Here is a 7,670-nt window from a genome sequence, read left to right as displayed (position 1 = left end):
CACGCTTCAGGCACCCTGACCAGCTTGTGGGCTGGAACTTTCGCTCCACTGCTATCACAGGTTAGGATCCCATGCCCCGCCCCCACCAAGATTCTTCATAGATGGGTCTCAAGGGAACCAGGTTTATCCTAAACCACGTGGTCCCTCATGTTTGTAGTTGCGCACTTGGGATCTTCCAGTGGAATGAAATCGATTTTAGTCATGTTTGTTCTTATGGCTTAAACTCAGGTGAACATTTATCTCAAGTTTGTTGATGTGACGCAGAAGGCAGGGCTTAGGATACATATCCACCCATCCTAAAGTGTCTGGATTTCCTTACAAAGGTGGCGCGAGCCATCAAAATGCTCAGAAATCAAGCAACTCCTGTTGTTTCAAAATGGAATTTTCCTCCTGTCACTCCCTGGATGTTCTGATGGGACTGTACTTCCAGCTTATGGCCAGCCCAGATTTTGAAAACTATCTTCTAACACAGTCTCCTGTTTTTCTAATTCGCATGTCTTCCTTCTTCTGCCCGCAGTGGCAGAGGTTGCTGCCCCATCCCAGGAAAAGCCCTGGCCAAGCTGGCTTTCTCTCTGTGTCTGGCTGACGCAGCCAAGAATCTACCTCTTGTCCTGAAATCCTGGTACAGCTGAGATCCAAGAAGAGGTTATAGTCTGTTCGGAAAAACACAGGGCTGCAAATCTCCCAGTTCTTTGCTTTCTACCTTGTTTGTGTCTATAGACCTGAAATTTTTTTTCCCCTGAAAATCCCCTTGTCTCCTTCACTCCCTGCTTCTAACATAAGTCGCTCTGTGCCTGGGGCTGCATACACAGCCCACAGCCCTGGGGGAGAGGAAGGATGAACAGAATAAACTAAAAAGCAAACCAACTAACCAGAGCTTAACCAACCTGGGAGAAGAAAAATACTCAACTCCAACCTTCCACATGGAGATCATACACCTCTCACAAAAATTAAATCAAAATGGATCATAGCCCTAAATGTAAAATGCAAAATTATGAAACTCCTAGAAGAAGACAACATAGGAGAAAATATAGATGACCTTGGGTTTGGGCATGACTTTTTAGATACAACAGTAAAAGCACAATATACAAAGAAAATAATTTGGTAAGTTGGACTGCATTAAAATTTTAAACTTCTGTTTAGAGAAAGATGCTATTAGGAGAATGAAAAGATAAGCCACGCTCTGGGAAGAAATCTTTGCAAAACATGTATCTGATAAAGGAGCAGTATCCAAAATACACAAACTCTTAAAACACAACATTAAGAAAACATGCAACCCACTTTAATAAAAGGCAGAACATCTGAACAGACACCTCAGCAAAGAAGATATATAGATGGCACATAAGCACATGAAAAGATACTGTACATCATATGTCATCAGGGAATTGAAAATGAAAGCCACAATGACTGACCACTACACAACTATTTCAGTGGCCAAAATTCAAAACACTGGCAATGCTGGCGAGGATGTGGAGCAACAGCAACTCTCATTCATTGCTGGTGGGAACGCAGAACGGTGCAGCCACTCTGGAAGGCAGTTTGGCAGCGTCTCACCAAACTAAACCTACTCTTGCCATATGATTTAGCAGTCACGCTCCTTGGTATTTACCCAAAGGAGTTGAACACTTAAGCCCACTCAAAAACCTGAACATGGATGTTTATAGCAGCTTTAATTATAATTGCTCAAACTCGGAAGCGACCAAGATGTGCTTTAGTAAATGAATGGATAAATAAACTGTGCTATGTCCAGACAATGGAATATCATTCAGGGCTAAAAAGAAGCTAGCTATCAAGTCACGAAAAGACACGGAGGATCCTTCAGCGCATATTACTTAGTGAAAGAAGCCCATCTGAAAAGGCTACAGGCTGTGTGACTCCAACTACATAACCTTCTGGAAAAAGGCAAAACTGTGTAGACAATTAAAAGATCGATGGTTGCCAGGGGGGTGGGAGGGAAGGAGGAACAAGAAGGTGGAGCACAGAGAGTGTTTAGAGCTGTGAAACTATTCTGTACTATTATGAAATGTTTGCACACCAAACATCTGCCAAAACCCATAGAATGTAGAAAGACAGAGTGAACCCTAATATAAACCATGGACTTTAGTTAATAATAATGCATCAATACTAGTTCATCAGTTGTAACAAATGTACCACACTCACACAAGATGTAAATAATAGAGTGGGGGCGGGGTGGGTGGGAAGGAGTTTGTGAAAATGCTCTGTACTTTGTGATCAATTTTCTGTAAACCTAGAACCGTTCTTAAAAAAGAAAGCTTATTAATTTAAAAAAATAGTTTAGGTGTGGGTTCATTTATCTACATGTCGATCCTTACTGCAATACCAAACTTGACTACTTAGCTCTAAGCTACGTCTTGAAATCAGATAGTGTGGTTAAGTCTGAAACTGTGAATCTGAGATGTTACCACCTTCAAAGTTGTATCTGGAGAGACAGATAGATGATAGATGGATAGATAGCGGATTGGTAGATAGCGATACAGGCAGAAGCACCAAGACTTTGAGTCAGAAAGCACATCTTTACTTACTTATTTAGGAATAATAGTGGCCAGAGCGGCATCACAGTGGTGGTCCCCACGAGCAATATGATGAGAGCCAGGTAGATCCCGAACATTCGGTGAGATGGTACCACAGAAATATAGAAGCAGGAATATCTACCCCTCCCTTAGAGGGAGAGAGAGAGAGAGTTTATCTTTTCCTTATTTGTGGGAGGAAAGGAAGGTCCCTGCTCCAGAACGTTAGCCACCAGCTTTGTGGGGGATCAGAAGTTTCACCGCCCTTCGAGTGGAAGCAGATGGCTTTATCGTGAAGGAAGCAGGTGGATCAGGTTTAACACCCACATGTGAAGAGCAAATGTTTCTGGGCGATCAGAGCAGACCTCACCTTTACAGCACGCTGATTTCTGTTGCTCAGGAGGAAGGACTGTGCAAAAACACTGAGAAATCCAGGAATTACTGCCTTGTACAACATAAATTCTCTAACTTTATTCTTTTTCAAATGGTTTTGGCTGTTCTTGTCCCTTTATAGTTTCATATAAATTTTAAAATCATCTTGTTGATTTCTTTTTTAAAAAAACATATTAGAATTCTAAATGGGATGGCGTTTAGTCTATAGGTCAATTTAGGGAGGATTGGCACTTCAATGTTGGGTTTTTCCATATTCGAACATGGGGTATCTCTCAGTTTGTGTAGGTCTTGAGTAATTTCCCTTTGCTGTGTTTTGCAGTTTTCCATGTACATAAGACGTGTGTCTTTCATATATTTCTTTAATTTTATTCTTAAGTAGTTTTTGATGCTCTTTTATAGTTTAATAGATTGATGTTATTGTATAGTTATAAAGATTTCAGTTTCTAATTATTCATTGGCAATCAGTAGTAATACAAGGATTTCCCTGGTGGCGCAGTGGTTGAGAGTCCGCCTGCCGATGCAGGGGACACGGGTTCGTGCCCCGGTCCGGGAAGATCCCACATGCCGCGGAGCGGCTGGGCCCATGAGCCATGGCCGCTGAGCCTGCGTGTCCGGAGCCTGTGCTCCGCAACGGGAGAGGCCACAGCAGTGAGAGGCCCGCGTACCGCAAAAAAAAAAAAAAAAAAAAAAAAAAAAAAAAGTAATACCACTGATTTTTGAAAATTGACCTGTATCTTGTAACCTTAATAAATTCACTTACTAATCTGGTTGAATTTAAAAAATAGATTTCTGGCGCTTTTTTCCTTTTCAGTCTCTATGTCTTTTATTTCTTTTTTGTGCCTTATATCACTGGCTAGGATCACTAATAAAATGGAGAAGTGGTGAGAATGAACATCCTTGTCTTGTTCTTGATCTTAGGTAGAAAGGAGTAAGCTTTTTCCTACTGAGTATAATATTAGCTGCAGGTGTGCTATAGATGCCCTTAGGTTGAAGTCAGTTCCTTTCTAGTCCTAGTTTGCTGAGAGTTTTGATTTATTATATTTTTTTAAATCATGAGTTGGTGTTGAATTTAATCAAATACTTTTTCTGCATCAGTTGAAATGGTTATGTGGTTTTACCGTTTATTCAATTAAAATGATGACTTATATTGATTAATTTTTGGATATTAACCAAACTTGAACTTCTAGGATAAACCCCACTTGGGCATAATGTATTATCCTTTTTATATATTGTTGGATTCAGTTTGTGAATATTTTGTTAAGAGGACTTATGTCTATATTCATGAAGGACATTAGTCTGCAGTTCTTATTTCTTATGACATTTCTGTCTGGTTTTGGAATCAGACCTTTTGTGTACCCCAGCATTTACCAATATTTAACATTTCCGTTGTTCTTCATTCTGTTTTGAGGACCAGTTTCACTACATTTCTCTTCAGTCTAAAAAAGTTCTTTTATCGTTTCTTATAGTGTAGTTCTGACTATGATGGATTCTCTTGGTTTTATTCTATCTGAAAAAGTCTTTATTTCACCTTCATTCTTAAAGGATGTTTTCACTGAGTATAGCATTCTGGGCTGACAGTATTGTCTTTCAGCACTTTAAAGATCCTGTTCCATTTTCTCCTGGCCTTCAGGTTTTCTGATGAGAAGTCAGTAGTGATGGAATTGATATTCCTCTATATGTAATATGTTGTTTTTCTCTTGCTGCTTTCAAGACACTGCTCTTTATTTTTGGTTTTTAACAGTTTGACTTGGATGTAACTCATAAGCTTCTTTGTGTTCATCCCGCTTGGTATTTGTTCATCATTATGTGTTTAATCAAATTTGGGGAAATTTTTGGCCTTTATTTCTTCAAATGTTTTTTTTTCTGCCCATTCTCTCTCTCCTCTCCCTTTAGTATTCCAGTGACACAAATATTAGACCACTTGATATCATTTAACTGGTCCTTGAGCTTCTGTTCAAATTTTTAAAAAATTTTGTCTTCTCTGTTTTCTTCATTTTGGATCACGTCAATTGACTTATCTTGCATTTCATTTAGTCTTTAGTATGTCTATTCAGCTAAGTGTATTCCTGTGAAATTTTTATTTCAGAAATTGTGGGGTTTTTTTGTTGTTGTTCTAGAATTTCTTTTTAGTTTTCTTTTTTTAATTGTGTCTGTATCTCTGATGAGATTCCCTGTTTTTCTGCTGAGATTTTCATTTGTTGAAAGCATGTTTCTTTCACTTCACTGACAATAGTTACAATACCCACTTCAAAATCCTGCCTGTGGGGGTCCAGCTTGGGTTCATGTGGGGATATGGCTTCGTTGCTTTTCTTTTCTCTTGAGAATGAATTCCATTTTCTTGATTCTTCATATGACAGGTAATTTTGGATTGACCCTGGACATTATGAATGTTAAGTTGTAGAGATTCTTGATTCTGCTATTTTTCTCCAAAGAGTGTTTTTCATATGTGTTCACAGGAAAGTTTTGTGTGAAAACTCAGTTTTTCGATGTGAATTCTAGTCTCAGTCTAGATCTTATTTCCTTAGCTGAGCTGTCTTAAGCCTGTTTCACATACATGTGGCTCAGGGTCTGTCAGAGACACGGGCAGGTAGAGTTGGAGGGTCTGACCTCTGAGTTTCTCCCTCCTGGGACCCCTCCCCTCCTTCAGCATTCATGGTTTCCTGGCTTCACTTTTCTGGTTCACTGTCTTTATTTTTCTTGTTTCCTAGGGCAGAAAACCTTTGGGGTTTTCCATGTTTGCCACCAGTGCTGCTGTTCATGCTGCATGGACCACACTTAGCCACTGGCAAAAAGCCACAGAGATGGGAATTTACTTGTATGGCTCCCGATCTCACCTTCCCCAGTAAATGTGCACCACCCCACCCCGGGTGTCAGCTTCTGTTCACCCTCCAGTACTTCTTTTCTCTCCTTCTTCTCCTTCTCCTTCTTCTTCTTCTTCTTCTCCTTCTTCTCCTTCTTCTTTTTACTTTTTGGCCACACCACACGGCATGCAGGATCTTAGTTCCCCGACCAGGGATTGAACCTGTGCCCCCTGTGGTGGAAGTGTGGAGTCTCAACTGCTGGACTGCCAAGGGAAGTCCCTCTCCGGTACTTCTTGCTTCACGTTCATGTTTTATAGTCGTTTCCTGCAGGGGGGTGGGGGACTCGTCAGGTTGTGTTCTAGTCCATCAAATCCAGAGGCAGAATCTTTTTTAGGGGAGAAGACATTCTACTGAGATTTTGCTATAGAAATAGCTACGGAAGGCTGGAGGACTGAAGGGTGCAGCTGCTGTCTCCCTCTGCGCAAGTCACTATGGTACCCATGGGAGCCTGGTAATGACCAGCGGGAGAGAGGACGCCTGAATGCCACCTAGTGTGAGGAGTCTGGTGGGAGAGAGAGAGAGAGAGAGAGAGAGAGAGAGAGGGAAGGAAAGAAAGAAAAGGCAGAATTTTGATTGCAGTTTTGATATCAGAATGGATATGATTAGACTTTAAATACCCAAAACAGAGACTTCCTGCTGTTAGCTGAAAGTGACTGTGGGATTTGTGTGACCCTGTTCACTTGGGTAGGGAAAAATACTTCAAGTAGGTAAATTTCTTTGAGACTTCACATATCTAAAAATGTCATTATTCTTCTTCAAAAATGATTGACAGTTTGACTGGGTAGACCCTTAACCACTGAGTCTCTGCTTTTATTATGGAACAATATTTACAATGAACAGAAACAAATAAATGGATAAAGAAATAAAGGTATAGAAATAAGAAAGTTCCAGGAGGTTTCTCTATCCATTCAAGCAATGGACTTTTTTGGCTTTTGTTGAGGTTGTGAGCGTGCGTCTGGAGTGACCATTCAGTATTTGTCTGAAAGCACTTCTTAGGAGAATCACCTTTCTCTCACTGGCAGGTCTGGTCGATCACGGTGTCCTTCTTCATCTGACCACAGGGATGAGCACAGGGGCTCAGGCAAGGCCAGTCACGTTTCTGTCGTGTGGTTAATAATAGATCTGCCTGGCTATCTTCTGTTGGCCTCTCCAGATATGTCCTTGCCCTGCGTTCACCTGCTTGCTGTCCTGGGAGGCTTCCTGATCCATCCGCCTCCCACTGGACTGAGCCTCTGGGGCACCACCCGGAGATCATTGAGAGGGCCGGGCAGAGGCCAGACTGCGTGGCTTCACTGTGCCCCCACAAATGCCACAGCTCCTGTAGGAAGGGCCTCTCCACACAGCTCCCCACTCCAGCTCCTCCAGATTGCCTCTTTCTCCTGCCTCTTCTGGCCTGGGAACGATATGTCCTGTGGTTTGTAGCACCAAGGACAGCACTAGCTCGTGCTGGTTTCCTTAAAACCTGTACTCACCATGTAAATGACCCCTTTATTAAATTATCTCACATCGCCTAATTGAGAGTGTGCGATTTGTTTCCTGCTAGGACTTTGGTGGATAGGCTCTTTCCCCTTAAAGGAGGTGAGGCCGGAATTTCTAGTCGCCACCAGCCAGGCAAGCAGAAACAGAGCCACAAGGTAGAGATGAGCCTGATAACATCCTCTGAGCATCTGGACTCAGCTAGCTGCATCCCAGTCTTCCCAGAAGTATCAACTAACAAATTCTCTTTTTTAAAAATTAATCTAATTGGTACAGGATCCATGGAATTTATGGGGAGCCTGCTGGCTGGCTGTGAAGCACAGGAATGTAGTTCTCATCTTGACTTGGTACTGTGTAGCCATGCCAAGTTACTCAATTCTTGATTTTGTTATCTTTATCACAGCTAATTATT

The sequence above is a fragment of the Neophocaena asiaeorientalis genome, unplaced genomic scaffold (assembly GCF_003031525.2).
Source record: "Neophocaena asiaeorientalis asiaeorientalis breed wild unplaced genomic scaffold, Neophocaena_asiaeorientalis_V1.1 scaffold781, whole genome shotgun sequence".
In the NCBI taxonomy this organism is placed as follows: Eukaryota; Metazoa; Chordata; class Mammalia; order Artiodactyla; family Phocoenidae; genus Neophocaena; species Neophocaena asiaeorientalis.
This window is presented reverse-complemented; position numbering follows the sequence as displayed.